The sequence below is a fragment of the Rutilus rutilus genome (assembly GCF_951802725.1).
Source record: "Rutilus rutilus genome assembly, chromosome: 7".
NCBI classification, from domain to species: Eukaryota; Metazoa; Chordata; class Actinopteri; order Cypriniformes; family Leuciscidae; genus Rutilus; species Rutilus rutilus.
Genome location: NC_140221.1, coordinates 32915959 through 32933100, shown reverse-complemented (window position 1 = coordinate 32933100; position 17142 = coordinate 32915959). Strand labels below are relative to the sequence as shown.

Sequence of the window (17142 nt, the reverse complement as noted above, 5' to 3'; positions counted from 1 at the left end):
TGGATAAATGAGAAAGTAAAGAGCGGGATGTACTTGATATTAGAATGTCATTTTAAAAGCGCAATAAGCTGCTAAAGAGAACTGAATCCACTACTGACAGGATTATTTCGGTATGTGCACACCAAGTGGACCACAGACAAACATAGTAGACTTTGGGCCCTATCTTGCACCCAGCGCAATTGACTTTGTACACTGACGCATGTATCATTCCTATTTTGCACCCGCGCAAAGCGGACTTTTCCCTCCACAGATGCACGTCGGTTAACTAGCAAATACACTTGCGCTCCCCGGGGCGGTTCAGCGCAAAGAGGAGGCGTGTTTCGGCGCAAACGTTCCCTCATGCTATTTTGCAGGTTTAGAAAACAATTCCGCCAGTGACCAGGAAAAACCTAGTCTAAAGTCAGTGGCGCGTTGCGCATGTTATTCATGCTATTTTAAGGGCGCATGCTTGGCCATAATCAATGTAGCGTGTGCACAACGCGCATTGCAATTTGATGCTCTCATCTACACAGAAGCAGCAGTTTTCATTTTTGCAAATCATACATTATTACTAGGAAAAATATTAGGTCTTGTAGGTCTTGATAAGCCTAGGGCTTCTACGTATCCCTTTTCGAACAGTGTGATTATTAAGCAAAAAAAAAAAAAAAAAAAGGTTTTGTTTTTCTTGATTTTGTTTTATTTTTCTTGATGGATATTTAATGTGTTGCTGTCTTTGGTTTAATTTATTTTTTAATTGTTCGAAATAAAGATTTCATTCATTTATTCATATTAATACACGAGGGAAATCATTGTTGTGTCCATGAAGATGTGAAAATAAAATAGGCATAAATCTAGCTTACACATTTAATCATACGCCCAAATGATCATACGCCTGTTTAACCGAAGCTAATTTGGGTGTGTTTGTTTCTCCATCCCCAACGTCACTTCTCTGTGTTTTACGGCCGTGACGAGGACGTCGGTCTCCTCGGCTGTGAACCGCTCCTGGCGCGCGCCTGGCAAATCCGCCGTTATAATAGGAATCCGCTTAGAAAAAGCGCGCCTGCTCTTAAAGGGAATGTGAGATGTCGCTCTGATTGGTTTATTTCACGTTACGCCCAAACCACACCTATGAATAATGAAGCTACTTCAGACCAACCCCTTTTAGATTTGCGTCGGGCGCAAGAGTAATTTATCCCGCCGGGAAAATAGCAACAGCGCCGAGACCCGCCCACAAAGTTACTTGCGCTTTGCGCTTTGACACTTGCGTTTCAGATCGTTAAAATAGGGCCCATAGTCTTCAGTCAAATACACAGAAATAAATTCCAGCCTTGGTGAGTATTCACGTAAACACAGTCGACGTAAGCACTGTGCGTTGCTACTCACTCACTCTATTCACTCAATTTTTAAAAAAAGATTTTGATTTTGCTTCCTCTTTGTTAAATCTGTAAAAAAAGATACATCAACTTTGAAATATTAAACCTGACTAAATATTCAAATAAATACAAATATTTTATATGATGAAATGTAAATAAGTAAATATATATATATATATATATATATATACAAGGGTGTAACTTTGGTTTGAAAAGTGGGGGGGACACAAAATGGGGGGAACATTTTTCGATTTGAATCCCATTTCCCGCATTTACATACATTCAGGGACTATGGTGATACAAAATAATTAATAATAATAATAATTTTGAAAATAATTAAGTTGATTATAATGATAAATTCTGCCAAAAAGAATAGTAGGCTACTAAACTATGTATAACAAAAAGATGGGGTTTTTTTATTGACTTTTTTTATTGTTTAATAGATTGCCAAGACTTGAGAGAATCATTTTATGTCAAAAATGTTCACTATTAATGTTTTGTGTGTAAATAAAATTGAAATAAAGTCAACTCAATTTCCTCTGTAATGTAGAAACAACATTAAGACAGTATATTTTAAATAATTGTTTAATAGCATCTTTTTATGAATGAAGGCCAGTATCACTGATAGCCTATTAATATAGGCTACTGATGTCTCGATGAAAATGATTCCCCCCCCCCCCCCCAATTTTAAACAAAAATATAACAAATTTTAATTTAAGTGAACTTTAAACAATCCTCACTTAAACCTATAATAAATGTCATATTTACCTGTGCCTTTCCTGTCTAACATGTATGAAATATACAGAAATTGAATAAGGTTATCAAATAGTCCGCACTGCATAAATTGTAATTACATATAGATTAATCCTTATTAAAGCTACAAATGTTCTTTAGTCAAGATCAGTGAGTAATTTTCTCTGTTCCCTTTGTTCTTTGGTTAACTTTACTGACAGAGAGAATAAGTGGCTGCTGTCACTTTAAGACCAGCCGCTGAGAGGATCTCACGCATTTAATTTTCTACTCTTGACTTTTATTTAACTCATTTAAGACTGTTCTTGTGAGGATACTCGACAAAACGGGCATTTTGGCATAAATGTGTGTGTTATTGTTCGTTCAAGCGCGAAAGTGAATTGGATTCTGGCGCGCTGTCTGTGCGTCGTGTGCGTGTCAGGAGAGCTACCTGCACATTAGAACTTTCAGTGAGCTATTTTTAGAGTGTGGACGCGACGTTCCTGGACGCGGCAGCGCGCATCGGCACAGGCTCTCTGTGTCCTGCTCCTCCTTGGCGATGACGGTGTACGAAAAAAAATAAAAATAATAACAAACGAATTTGAAAGTGGGGGGGACACAAACGGGATTTTGAAAAGTGGGGGGGACATGTCCCCCCTGTCCCCATAGGAAATTACGCCCGTGTATATATATATATATATATATATATATATAACTTGCATTATAAAAAATAGATATTTATTTTGATTGAACAGCTCATTTCTTTCAAAGGAAAAAAGTGTGACAATTTGGATAGTAGCAAACATGCATATATAAAACTTGTTATAAAGGTGTATATTTATGCAACGGTGCCCTTTATTTGTCTCATTTTCACTTACTCTGCCACTTCAGTCAAATGCAGTGTTGTTGTAAATTAACAGATTTTATATTTCTCAAACACTTAAGTTGGAGAGTACGCTATTTGGTGAGTCTGTTACTCACCGTATAAATTTTTTTTTTTTTTTTTTTTTTAAATGAGTCATTGTAATGACCACTTTAAATTATTCCGTTCAGTCATTTTAGACTATTCACCAGATGTTGACAGGTCCACCATAGAGGAACAGAGAAGATGAAGGTTTTGGAAAGTACGGTTTTATTTTACTCTTGTCACTGATGTTGTAGCCTAGTATTCTCTTTAAGACAGTTGTCAATGTTGTGCTCTGTGTGTTTGATATCATTACAAAATATATAAGTTTGTCTGTTTTTCATCAGAATATATCTTAAAGTCCCCCTGTAGTCAATAATTGTATCCCTTAAAACTCATCTTTGATCACCAAAATGACATATTTAAACTATATGCCATATTTGTCATAGGGCTGTCAAAATTGCTCAAAAATGACGTTCGAATATTCCCTCTAAAAAAACACATATTCAAACTATTCGAACATCTGGTTGCGCATTTTGTCAATGATGCGCATTACGTCAATAACAGGACAAATTAATACAAAGAGACATACCTACTTGTATAGGTAGTTTATTTAAGTTTAAACATATTTGACAACGTATTACCTACACAAAAACAAGTAAATCAACTAATGGCCAAGACCGCAGACCTCACTCTCGCTCGCTCGCACTCGCAGGCACTCTCTCTCTCTCGCCCTCACCCTCACGCTCTCTGCGCATAACGGCTTAAATGAACAACAACAATAAGCAAATGTTGAGTGCTGATCAAGAGTTGTGTGCAAGCAAATTAAGGTCGCGACTCTTATCCCAAATATAGCAGGCTTCATTCAGTGATTGAAACAAATATTATTAACATTAATTGAAGTTTTACAGTATATAGAACCGATATTGAACGCTCCAAGCGAGCTGTGCTGTGGTAAACATGGAACTTTTCCTTGACATGAAACGTTAATCAAACCAGTGGAAGCCTGCAGTGCATGAAACTGCTGTATCTAACTTACCTTATTCATGCAATATCTATTCAGTCAGTACAGTAGCCTACACTTTAGTAATGGTCCTGTTTAATGTTAAATAAAATGAGGCACACAATTCCGAGAAATACCCCTCAGGCAGCGCGCCCACTTGCAAAGCAGACAGCCGCGCCTCTGCTACCGCGGGCGTGTTTTTCCACATTTGAATATTAATTTTCACCTTCGAAATTCTGTTTTTTAAAACTATTCGAATATATATTCGAATTTAGAATATTCGTTGACAGCCCTAATTTGTCATGCCTTAAAATAGCTTGAATATAACTCTAAACCCTTGCCTCATTTAGTATACGCTGTTCTATGATTATGCCAATTAGCTCCGCCTCCACTCACTCACACCAGCTCAGAGATCCACTCGTTGAGGATCACACATTGACGTGATTGGTTACAAGGTAGTTTGTGACGTCAGAAACACCAGCGATTTCAAACCGTGTTTTTGAGTTCACTGCAGTTTTAAGGATAAAATACTCAGCAATGGTGTTGACTTATACATTTGCACATGGTTTGTCTTAAAGCATATTAAAAACACCACATAGACATATACACAACATTAAAAGCTTGATTTTCACCACAGGGGGATTTTTAAAGCTTACTGTATAAGTGTGCAGCTATTGGTCTTTGTTCTGTGGATTGTATAGTTTGTAAGAGCGGAGTCTGGTTTTTCTCTTCCTATATTAGCCTCTAAATAATCTATGCCCTTCATCAAACATGTCACCAACAGGTTCATCCTGTCATTTGGTCGCCACTTGCTAGAAAAAATGTATGTATTGACAAGTGACATGATCTAAGTAGTAGCATTCGACAGCTTTCTGCTTTTACCATCAGTAACATGCAGAGACAGCATGTCAGCCTCGTCCTCAAGGCCCATGTGCTCATCGCAGTCATCTTATTGCAGTCGCAACCTTTTTGTTCCTTGTCACATTAGTGAAGGATGCAGGACAGTAGATGGTTGACAGAGCTATTACAATCGCTTCTCAACTCACAGCTAAAATTGCATCAGAAGTAAGAATGTCCTTTTTTAAAATCCCTGTCTGGGCTGAATTTTTTGTTATTTTGGGCATTAGGTTTACTCCATCTTTTGCTCAGTTTAACTCCCGTTTAGTCCCAGTTTGTACTATATGGTTTGGCTGTGGTGCTTTTGATTAGTTGTAGTTAAGTTTCCTAAGATGTTGTCATGGTCTGACCAGAAACCAGCTGAAAATGTTGATACTTATCAAAATGGAAATGAAGTGTCTCTCATCTAAGCATGAGAGGATCACCAATTTCAGCATGAGTGTGATGTTAATTACCATGAAAGCACATTTCTTCAGTGGTAATAAGCCAGAAAGTTTGTCGTGGTTAGATGCATAGAGTGACATAAAATGTCATGTGCTCTAAAGATCTTCATCAAATAATCAAAGCCCACTGGGCCTCTCAATTAATTTATGTTAACAGGATCTCAATTTTCCAAACAATTCCATAATGTTTTTTTCCGATCCTGCTCTTTGTCTCCTGATTTTTGACGACACCTTTGGTATTGTCACGATATACCAGGACAGAAGACCAGAATACCATTTAAACTTAGACTTTTATACACGTGTGCAACCCCAAGAATCCCCGGAGGCAACTGAGGGTCAAACTCAAAAGGCAATGAACTTAAAGTCTCTTTGAATACTCGAACTCAGGAAATGTCTTTGAATACTCGAACTCAGGAAATAATGGATTCCATAGATGACAGTCTCCGTAGATAATAGTCTTCGTAGATGATAGTCTCAGTCTGCGTAGATAACAGTCTCAGTCTCCGTAGACCTTGAAACTTAGATGTAGACTCGTAGATACACTGAACTTGAATGAAGACTCACAGATACATGGAACATAGATGCAGACTTGGTAGACACTAGAATCATCTCGAGTGAGGAAACATGGAATCACTCACCGATGATCTTTGGAACCAGTGACAGATAACCAAACTAGACCCAGAACATAACATCAAGTCACATTAATACCCAGCAGTGAGTGCAGCAGTGAGGTTCATCTGCGGTCATGAGGGAAGTGAGTGCAGGTGTGGATCCAGGGGGATGCTGGGAAATGTAGTACGTGACAGGGCCAGGGAAAACCAGGGAAACCGTGACAGGTATTGTTTCTGTTGGTTTTCTTTAATATTCTGCTGGCTGAGAGACTATTGGCCCATAGAACTTAATCTATCCATCTGGAGTCTCAATCTCAAACCATCTATCTAGCACCACCAACCATTTACATTTTCATGTACATATTTTGTGGATATCAAAAAAGATAATTTCTTCCACGATTCCTTGGTTCATGCTAGGTTCAGTGATCCTTGTGGTATTTCCACCCAACTAGATACGGTCAGTATCTGCTCAGCTAGATTTTTTTCACAGTTTTGAAATTGTCAAACACTTATTGTTTTTGACATGCCCTACAGCATACATCTTGCCGGTTAAGATTTTTGTTTTACCAGACTATTCATGTGTAGCGCATCAACAAATTTGGCAATGAGGATGCCAATCGAGAATGAGCTGGTATCTTTGCATTGCTTTGTTTAATTAAAATGAAAACTTGAATTTGTCATATCTTTCTCCTCCTGGAGGGCACTTGAGCAGTTTGAGAACACTCCACCAACTGGTAAAGAAAATTCCAACAAATAAAATGAATTCTGCTTATATTTTAAAGGAATAGTTCACTCATAATTTAATGTGATTTCTGTGTGTAACTAACCTATTTCCACCTTATTCCTGGATTTAATGAACATCACTGTTATATCTGTATTGGAAACATTGGATTTTTTGTTATGAAACTAACAATGAATCATTTTAGTATTACTATTTTTCTTTATTGTTAATTAAAGGCAGCAACACTTTACATATTTTCCTTGCCCCATGTAGACAGTGCGTGGATGTGTGATTGAATGAACAGTAGGGATATTTGAGACATCAATTATAACCCAAAAGCCTCCTTCCCTTTTAAACGCTTTCTCACTTTCTGTTACACTTCCTTTCTCTCACTCTCATCCTTTCACCCAGCTGGGATTATCTTGACTCTTTCTGACACTTCTGCCTTAAAATTCTCAGCTTGCTGAAATCCAACAGAGTGCTCACCATATAACCCCCCCATGCTCACTTGTACACACACTCTCCTCCTCTCATGTCAAACCCTTTTCTGAAATCCATGAGAGGCTTGGGTGAGAAAGTAAAGTGCATGGTTTTAAAGGGCAGGGGCTTTTGGTGCATGTGCTGAAACTGTGATGTGTAACTACATCAAGTGGGTGCTTGGTGATGAAGACTGATGTGTCAAATGCATTTCCATGTAACCCACTTCCACCAGCCAAGCTGCTTTCCATGCACTTTCATTACAGGAAGCTGGAGAGGCCAAAATAGCTGGCATGGGAATTGCTGCTGACACATTATGAGCTATTTGGAAATTTGCTTTAAAATTATTAGAATGAGAGGTTTAGTGTTGCACTGAATCGTAATGACTGAATTCAGGCATGGTCAACAACATCAGTCTGACAGAAACACGGTGAAACATTTTGGTTGTTATAAAGACATATAAAGGTCTGTTTTTTTATTTTTTTATTTTTTTTTATTCAAAGGATTCATTTAGTTTCTTTTTTAAATGAGCATACATATCATTGAAAAGTTAGGGGTAATTTTTTTCATGTTTTTGAAACAAGTCTCTTATGCTCACCTAGGCTGCATTTTTTTTAATAAAAAAATACAGTAAAAAGGTCATGTGTAGGTAACAGTATTGTGAAATAATATTACAATTTAAAATAACTGCATTCTCTTTTATTATATTTTAAAATGTAATTTATTCCTGTCATGGCAAAGCTGAATTTTCAGTAGCCATTACTCCAGTCTTCAATGAAAGAGATTAAGATCAAGAAATTAGCAGGAAAATATGATAAGTAAGCTCAATTTTATGAATCAGACTAATAATTCAACTAGAATTGGCTGTACAAAATAGCCTAACCTCCATTATATCATGGAGGATATGACATTGTTAGAACAGAAATCCAGCAAACCATGGAGAGAATCAAAAAGTCATCACTAACTTAAATTAGGGCTGCACGATTAATCGCAATTAACATGAAATCGCACTTAAATCGAGTTGGCTTATCGCAAATATGAAATCACAAAGGCTGCGAATTGTTTTGTTTTTTTATTATAATTTTTTATTTTATGCGCAGCTTGTCATTGATGTACGGCTCTGTAAACGCTGCTCCATCTGAAAGCACTGTGAGTTTGAGTCACTTATAACGTGCATTTGAAAAAAGCAACACACTTTTTCACACAAATCTTTCCAAAGATGAGAAGCATTTACGAACCTCTCTTCAAGATAATACAATTCTTCTTAAAACAATTAGAAATCCAAAAATGCTATCTTTAGAAAGTAAAATTTAATGTTCCAAAAACCTTTCTCTAAGTGAAATTGAGTTATGTATATATAAAAAAATAAAAAAATCCCCTGGAAATGATGGCTTTTCTTCAGAATTCTATAAAGCTTTTATAGACGATATCTAAATTCCTGTTAGCAGTAAATGAGTAGGCCATCAACAAGGGATCCTTACCTACATCACTCAGACAAAGTGTCATCACATTGATCCCTAAACCTCAAAAAGATAAACTATTATTAGAAAATACCTAATAAAACACAGTTCGACCTATATCATTATTAAATAATGATTATAAAATAATGCCAGCAGTTTTTGCAAAACGTATGAAAAATGCTTTAAATTAGATAATTGATGAAACTCAATGTGGATTCATGAAAGGACGCCATATTTCCTCTAATATTCGTTTAGTTATTGATTTAGTACAATATAGCAATTTACTAAATGGAGACCCTTTAATACTTTTTTTTTTTTTATTTTAGAAAGGCTTTGGATATAGTAAGCCATAAGTTTATATTTGATTCCTTAAAACTTTGGTTTCGGGGAATAATTCATAAAAAGTGTAAAAACTATGTATGGTAGTAGTATTACGCCCAATTTCTGCATTCCTTTTTTTAGTTGTAGCTCAAGTGTTAAGTAATATGATAAACTAACACCCCTTTAAAGGAATTGAAATTCATGAAAGACAAATTAACAATATCGCAACTTTCTGATGACACGACAGTATTTCTTGGTGATAGTTCTGAGGTACCTTTGGCTCTGAATATGATTAATAGCTTCTCTAAAACCACTGATGCACTGATCAACTCTAAATTCAGGCCTGTTATTGAAAAAATACATAAGAAATATAACTCATGGTTAACAAGAGATCTTTCTATTCAAGGGAGAATTCTATTGAGTAAGGCAGAAGGTCTTTCAAGAGCAGCATATCTTTTCTCTTCACTTAGTGCCCCAAAGGATATGTGCTCACAAATGGATAAATTACTCTTTAATTTCATCTGGAGAAACAAACCTCATAAAATTAAGAAAAGCGTCCTTGTTAATAAATTATCTGATGGTGGGTTAAATGTTCTTAATTTGACTATTTTCAACCAAACTCTAAAAATTAATTGGCTTAAAAACTTTTAAAAAAAATCAAACAAGTATATTCAATATAGTCCCATATTTTTTATTTGAAAGACTTGGGGGATTAAATTGTTTGTTGCAGTGTCCTTATATATCTGGTAAACTTCCAATTGCTTTGGCCAATTATCACAAACAAGCATTACTGTTCTGGTCACTTTTGGTACAAACACAATTTTTCTCCTAGCAGGTGTTTTATATGGAACAATGGTAATATAATTCATAATAAGAAGTCATTGTACATGGAGAATTGGGTTTGACACAACATTTTAATTGTAAACCAGCTTATTGACAAGAATGGGCAATTTTACACGTACCCACGTATGGTTTGTTTGTAAATGAAAAAGAATTTAAGTAATTAAGGCTATCCCTAATGGCATAATAATATTAACCAAATTCTCAGACGTAGATATTAATAAATGGTCTCTCCTTATTTGATAAAGGTTTTAATAACAATTTTATAAGAAATTCCTTTAATGTTTGATCCAGTCCTCCATGTAAATCAAAATGGCTTAAACCTTATTGTATATCTTGGCACAGCATTTGGACATTACCCTATAAATATGTTATTTCTAATAAAGTAAAAGAAGTAATGTACAAAATGATTCATAGATGTTATCCTGTAAACGAAGCCATTAGTAGATATATTCATACTGTTTGTGATAAATGTACTTTTTGTAACACATCACTTGAAGATTTTTGCAGACACATTTATTTTTGTATTGCCCTTTTTCTATTTCTTTTTGGACTGACTTTAAAATAGACATGACAAACAAATTAAACAGATCTCTTAATTTAGAACCTCATGACATTTTACTTTGTTTTCAAAACCCATATTTTTCTGAAAAACAAAATTATATCATTAATCTTCTAATTAGTTTGGCGAAGTTTTATATTCATAAGACAAAAATAACTCAAAAGAAACCGTCCTATATTACCTTTTATAACACCGATCTCACAATATACTTTCAAACATGAGATCACAAAACAAAAATCTTATAAAAACAATACAAATTTTAAAGCTTTTCAAATACATATAACTGCCCTGATATTATAAACTTTTATTTCTGTATTTTATTACTATCGTTTTTTACATACGTTCATTTTATACTTTAGTTGTGGTTGTTATTCTTTGTTTTATACATTCTAAACTGTATTTACAGTGCCTTGTATTAATTTCATTTTTTGTTGCATTGTACTTGAAATGTCTGCAATTTGAAAAAAAAAAAATAGAACCTCTTGATGCCCAATGGGATTTCCTGCATTATCTACTTCTGTGGGGCATATTTGGAGTGTCTGCGTGAGAGCGCCCTCTTGCTTTCAGATGGAGCAGCATTTACTACTCATCACAGAGTCCTGCTGCACTGGCAAGCTGCACATAAAATAATTGCAGCCTTTGCCAAATCGCGTGCGTTTCATTTCGATTAATCGTGCAGCCCTAACTTAAATGATAAATCTCACTAAAGACAGACAAGGCCATGATTTAACAATCATAACAGAGCATATTATACTGCATGTAATGAACTGACAGTTGAGTTGAAAGCGAGAAGTGCACAAAATACACATTCTAAAAAAAAAAACTCTGGGGAGCTGGTGTGATGCCGCCGCATGGTTTGCAGTTTTTGTAAGAGTGTGATAAACACATATTTATGCAGTCTTTACTAAAACGCACATAATTATTTGAATCGCCTGAATTACCTATATTAAATACCTCTCTACCCCTGCCTGCTAACTATTGGACAAGCTGTGGACCTTCTTTGCAGAGGTTGTAGTAAAATTTAAATTTAAATGATTGCCTTATTTGTGGCTTGCTTGTTAGTTATTAGGACTTGCGTTTATGCTAATTTATCATAGCAGCCAGAATGGCTTCTGTTTTTATAGAGCATGGATTGTGCCAATTATCCATTACCTTTTATTGCAGTAAGTGTGCAGGCATTGCTAAAAGGACAAGGCCAACAATTAGCACTCTGGGAATCAGTGTGAACTCGAACCTAGTTGGATAGATGCAAGGCCCCGTTAACCTCCACACCTCCTTTTCATTATTTTATACTTCATTACTGTTCATCATTGAATCTGCACATGGGAAGGTGTTTATAATAGGTGTGTTTTATGATGGCCAACTGTACTGTTGTCTTGCTGCTGAACTTGGTGTTGTTGATTACATTTTCCTAGAAGATAAAGGGATAGTTCACATATTATTTACCCACCCTCATGTCGTTTTCACGTGTAAAATACAAACATTTTAAGAAACTAGCAAAAGTCCATGCAAAGTTTTGTGTCAGAATTTTTTTAATTCTTATTTACTGATAATAGTGAGATGTTAAAAGTAGAACTTCTGTGACTGGATCGTTAATTGAGTGAGCTAAACTCTGATTCTTAAATTAATTTAAATAAATAAGTTTATTAACTTGATCAACCAAGTGAAAACGAGTCGATTGTTGGTCTTTGCTGTTATTTCTGACTTAAATTTTAGGACTTCATCCCCCGGTTTCACAGTCAAGGCTTAAAGGGATACTTCAGGATTTAGCATTAAGCTTTGTATTAGTAGAAAACCTGTAGTATTTTCGAATTACCGTGCTTTCCACCCTCATATCCCTCTGAGAGGAGAGATTTATGTATTTTTTATCTGGAAAAAATCGTCATATTGCGTCATCGGAGGATTTTCTGGCCAGAGGCTAAAGACTACAGCCAGTAGGAGGAGCTGTTCCGCATGTTTTCAACTCGCCCATAGAGGGTGGGATCTCACTCACAGAATGTACACATAGTTCAGCCGTCTTTCTTTGGAAGCTAAGTTAACAGGCTCTTGTTCTGTGTAGAAAGCTGAGTAGTAGGGGTTACCATCCTCTTTTTCCGGACGTCGAGATCTTCCAAAATGTCCGGGATTCGGCTTTTGCTTTCTGCGGTCGCCATTCATTGTTTACATGCATACCTTTTGTTTCAATCTAGCTGAATTCATTCCGATGTAGTGTTTACATGAACGCTAAACAAGTGATCGGTTGTTGTGCGTTTTTTTAACATTGCTAAGAAAATTCCCGCTCGTCCATGAGAGATGCGAGACCGGTGCGTCTCAGTAATGACGCCACCGGCCTCGTGCCATTCTCCCGCGCCCCTCAGTCTCGTCCTGCTCGCCACAGTAAACATAATGAATGGCGACTGTAGAACGCAAAAGCCGAATCCCGGACATTTTGGGCGATCTCGAAATCCAGGGCAAACTCATCACGGAGACTCGCTAGTAGCCTAGCTTTGGTGTTTTCAACTGCGCTCTTTTACCGGTAGGCGTGGCTTGGGAGTGGCCTCCTAGGGCAGCGAAGCAAGTGCATTCTGGGAGTTGTTGTCTTTCATCCACATAAGCCAAAAATAAATGTTCTGGCTTTTCTTAATCTAGAAAGCTCCAAATTCAAAAATAATTTCACATTTCTACTACATAAATGACCTATTTTAAATACACATTCATCTTTCCAGAGGTGAAGTATCCCTTTAAGCCTAGTTCCAGACTAAAATGCATGTTTTTGAATGTAACGGACAAGGTCACTATGAAAACAGTGAAAACGAGCTGAATGAAGACTCCTCTTTGTTTTGTTTTTCATTTGAATAAATAAAAGCACACAGAAACAACATTGAGAGAATGCAAATGAGAGAATTTTCATTTATGGGTGAACTATCCCTTTAAAACGCCTTTCCTTCCATCGCTGAACCAGCATACATGCAGGTTTGCTCGTGACTAGTCAATAGTAATTAATCTCGTAATTGCTTATATACAATAGTGACAAAGTCAAAGTACAAAGTGATCTTGCATATTCACCCATTGACCCATAATGGGTGAGCATTTTAAGCCGCTCTTCTGTTTTACTAATACATTGATGGTATCAGTTTGTACAGATCAATAGACTTTTGCATTTAGATGACAGAGCAAGAGGTCAAAAACATAACATGCATATGGCATTTAAATCTTTCAAAATGTTCTCATATTTAGTTTAGTGCTTGATACTGTATATGATTCATGTTTAATTCATTGCAAGGCAGTTTGGGTAAAATAAAGTTTAGGCTCTCTTTACAGCAGCAGATAGATCAGGAGTAATTTCAGGTTATTCCTTCTATTCATCACTGAAATTTGAGCAACAGATATGGGGAAAAAGTGTGTTTGTGCTGGTATAGAAAGGCTACTCACAGGAAATTGTACTTCTAATACTAAATTAACTGGAACCATTTAAATTGGAGATATACCAAGTGACGTGCAGGGTAGACATTTGCATGAAACAAGCTAATATAGCGACGCACTCGTTTTTGTAGTGGCAGATCCAGACAGATTCTAGGAAGAATAATGAATTCTGTCCAAAGGTTGTGGCTGCCTTTTCTACCATCGACCCTCGATGAAGTGGGGAAGTGATGTCGCCATATTCAGCTCTTGTCACCCACCTATCTGCAACACTGCACAGCACGATTGTGTCCCTCTTTCTCTTTCACTTGGGAGCAAAATGCAGTGGATATTCACGTTTTTACACAATGGAAGGGAACTGATGTGATTGAAGCGTCAGGCCTGTTCTGTTAAAATCCATTTGTCTTTCAAAACAAGCTTTAGGAAGTGGTCCATATGCATGGAGAGAGAAAATAAATAAATAATTGAACTGTGAATGTGATACTTTCCAGAAATTTGAACTGTTATCACCCCCATACTGAACTGAATACATAACAGCTGTGAACTGATTTTGACAAAAACATCCAGAATTCACGAAGGATCTGAAGTCAAATATGCTTTAAAAACTGATGTAATTGTGTGGTTTTCCCCTCCCCCCAGTGAATCTGTGCAACCAAGACAAATTCCTTCCCACTATGAGACTGCCAGCAAACATCTGCAGAGGAAGAGTAACATTTCATTTTTGAATTATTTAGAGTGAGCTCCATATTTTGTACCTTGAACTTTGAAACCCCAGTGTAATATTGTGCATCTAAGATTTCCTGCTTTTGCCTCCTTACCCATGGCATGGGGTGATCTGTGACATTCTCCTGACATCCCTAGTGTGACTGTGCTTTTCCACTTGGTGATTTTGCAAATATCTGAATGCACTTCACCGTGAACTAGGTATCACACTCCTAGGAATATATCTCTGAATAATGTCATTTTTCTTGTGCATATTCAAGCTGTTTTTCAATACACAGCAAAAGAGCATTCAACAACGAATGTTTTTTTAATTGGAGGTTAAATACTGTTGGCATGTTTAATTTTATACATAATTAACATGTCCACTCTTCAGCAAATTTTTGCCCCTCAGAAAAGCTTGTCAAGAAAATCATGTAAGATGAGAGGGGAATGGTGCTCTCTGCTTTTCTCTTAATCACAGTGCATTTGTCTAAAGATTGAAGTTAAGTAGTAGAGACCAGGGGCAATTGTAACACTAAATTTCTCACAAACAAGCTAGAGAGATGACGCTTGAGTGCTGTTCACATTGACTGCAATTAAATCGCTGGAAGGTCACCGGGCCATTCACACTGTTGGGTTATTATAGTAGCCGTCCAGACAGTGGTATCTAACTATATGAGGTGGTGTTTTGCTGTCTGTACTTCCAATGCTAGTCTACACAATGCTCATTTACATAAATTTGGTTGCACTGAGGGGTGCATGATTATAGTCTGTACTATAGTTATCAAATGATTATTGGAGATTTTTTAATGATGTCTTTCAGTCTGCATTTATTTGATCAAAAACACAATTATATTGTGAAATATTACAAATTAAAACAACTGTCGCATCCTTCAGAAATCATTCTAATATGCTGATTTAGTATTCATAGAAACATTTCTTATTACCATAAATGGTGAAAAGAGTTGTGCTGCTTAATATTTTTGTGGATTTTTTTTTTTTTTTTTTTTCATGATTCTTTGAATAGAAAGTTCAAAGGAACAAAATTTATTTGAAATTTAAATCTTTTGTAAGCATTATAAATTACTGTCTTTGTCACTTTTGATCAATTTAATGCATCTTTGGTGAATAAAAGTATTTATTTCTTAAAAATCTGTTCTCTTGCAGTATCTAAAGTAATAAAATAGAATCTGAAATAGTATGTAACTAAACTGCTCTTCACAAAACATACTGTGTGTGTGTGTGTGTGTGTGTGTGGTTCAGGTATTCCCTATGTTGTGAGGAACCCAGAAGGATGGCAATAAAATAAATCTATGACTTTGTGGGGTAATTCTTTGGTCCCCATGAGAAATGTAAAATATAAAAATAAAAATGTAAAAATTAGTTTTAATTAGTCAGTTAGACGCAGAAAAACAAATCCACAGGAAGTGGCAAAGTCATGCAGTCCATGAAAGACAGATCATGAAGTAATTATAGTATGTCGGGCAAGAAATCCAAACGTTCGCCTATAATTCATCAACCTAACTATGGCTTATAATTTAAACCATGTACATAATAGCCTAACGTTTGCCACTTTACATGGCTGCTCGCTCTAATGGTAACCTGTATAAATGTGCGCAGTTATTGTCTCATATCTAAGTGTTCATGCATACTAACCTGGAGGTGCCGGCGCGATCACTTGCATTTTTTCTAGATAAAACTGGAAAGAACTTAAAATACTCGCTAATTTTTGGTCATACAGATAAGAGTAAGCACAACATTCAAAACTGTAAACGGTCTACTTTTATTTGTGTACACTCACAATAACAAAAATCTTTGTGCTTTTGTAAAATAAAGAAAACAAACTAGAAAACTGAGAGTGGGCATTTCATTCACGTTGGATGCGTCAACGTCACATTTGCATAGGCCATACTATTTGAATTCATGATTGGTTGACTGCCTAATTAAAATCTTAAACATAACGATAAAATAACGTTAAACGGTATAATGGTAATTTTAAATAAATGTTTCTGTTTAAAATGTTTAAACTTGATTTCATTTTCGCTTTTGTTTGTTCAAGTCAAAATTTCTTTCGTTTCCGTTTTTTTTGTTTCGGTTCAGAGCCATGGTTTGTACAGTATAAAAATCATTATATCTATGGAAAGTCCCCATAAAACATGGAAACCCAGTGTGTATGTTTTTGCCTAAACTCCATAAATTCCAATCCATTTCAAATGACAGCAAATGTCGGAGGTGGTATAGACATGAAAGACCATTAGATTTCAGTGGGCAGAGTTGAGTTAGCTGCTTGTTTAATGGCTTTCATGGGACTTTACGCATCTGACAGACTTTGCAGTATTGAACACTTTACAGCCGGTCTCCCAAAAGCGGGGAGTTTTATTCCAGAGTCCAAGGGATGCGTGTGCAATTACTATTAATTAAAATAGCATGGATCTAAAATATCTCTACATAAAATCCTGTTTTCTTCCCTCTATCATCAACACCCCTTAACCTGTTTTATTTTCCTTCTTCTATATTGGTTTTTCAACAGTTTTAATTCTTCCTTCCTTTTAAAGAGAATGGTAGCAGAAAGAAAGAAAAAGAAAACAAACACTTGGCCTAAGGAAAAGCTTTCTCACTTTCTTCTGCACCGAAGTGCATTTTAGCTCATCAGTCAAACACAAAGCAATCAGTCGCACCCTCTTCCATCACTAATTCTTTTATTCTTTTCATCACAAAAGC

The 17142-nt window shown here is 36.1% G+C and overlaps 1 protein-coding gene across 3 annotated transcripts in view; it reads left to right on the top strand.

The window, feature by feature from the left end:
* unc5db (unc-5 netrin receptor Db) overlaps nt 1-17142 on the top strand; it is a 185412-nt gene that overhangs the window by 97397 nt on the left and 70873 nt on the right. The window lies entirely within an intron of this gene.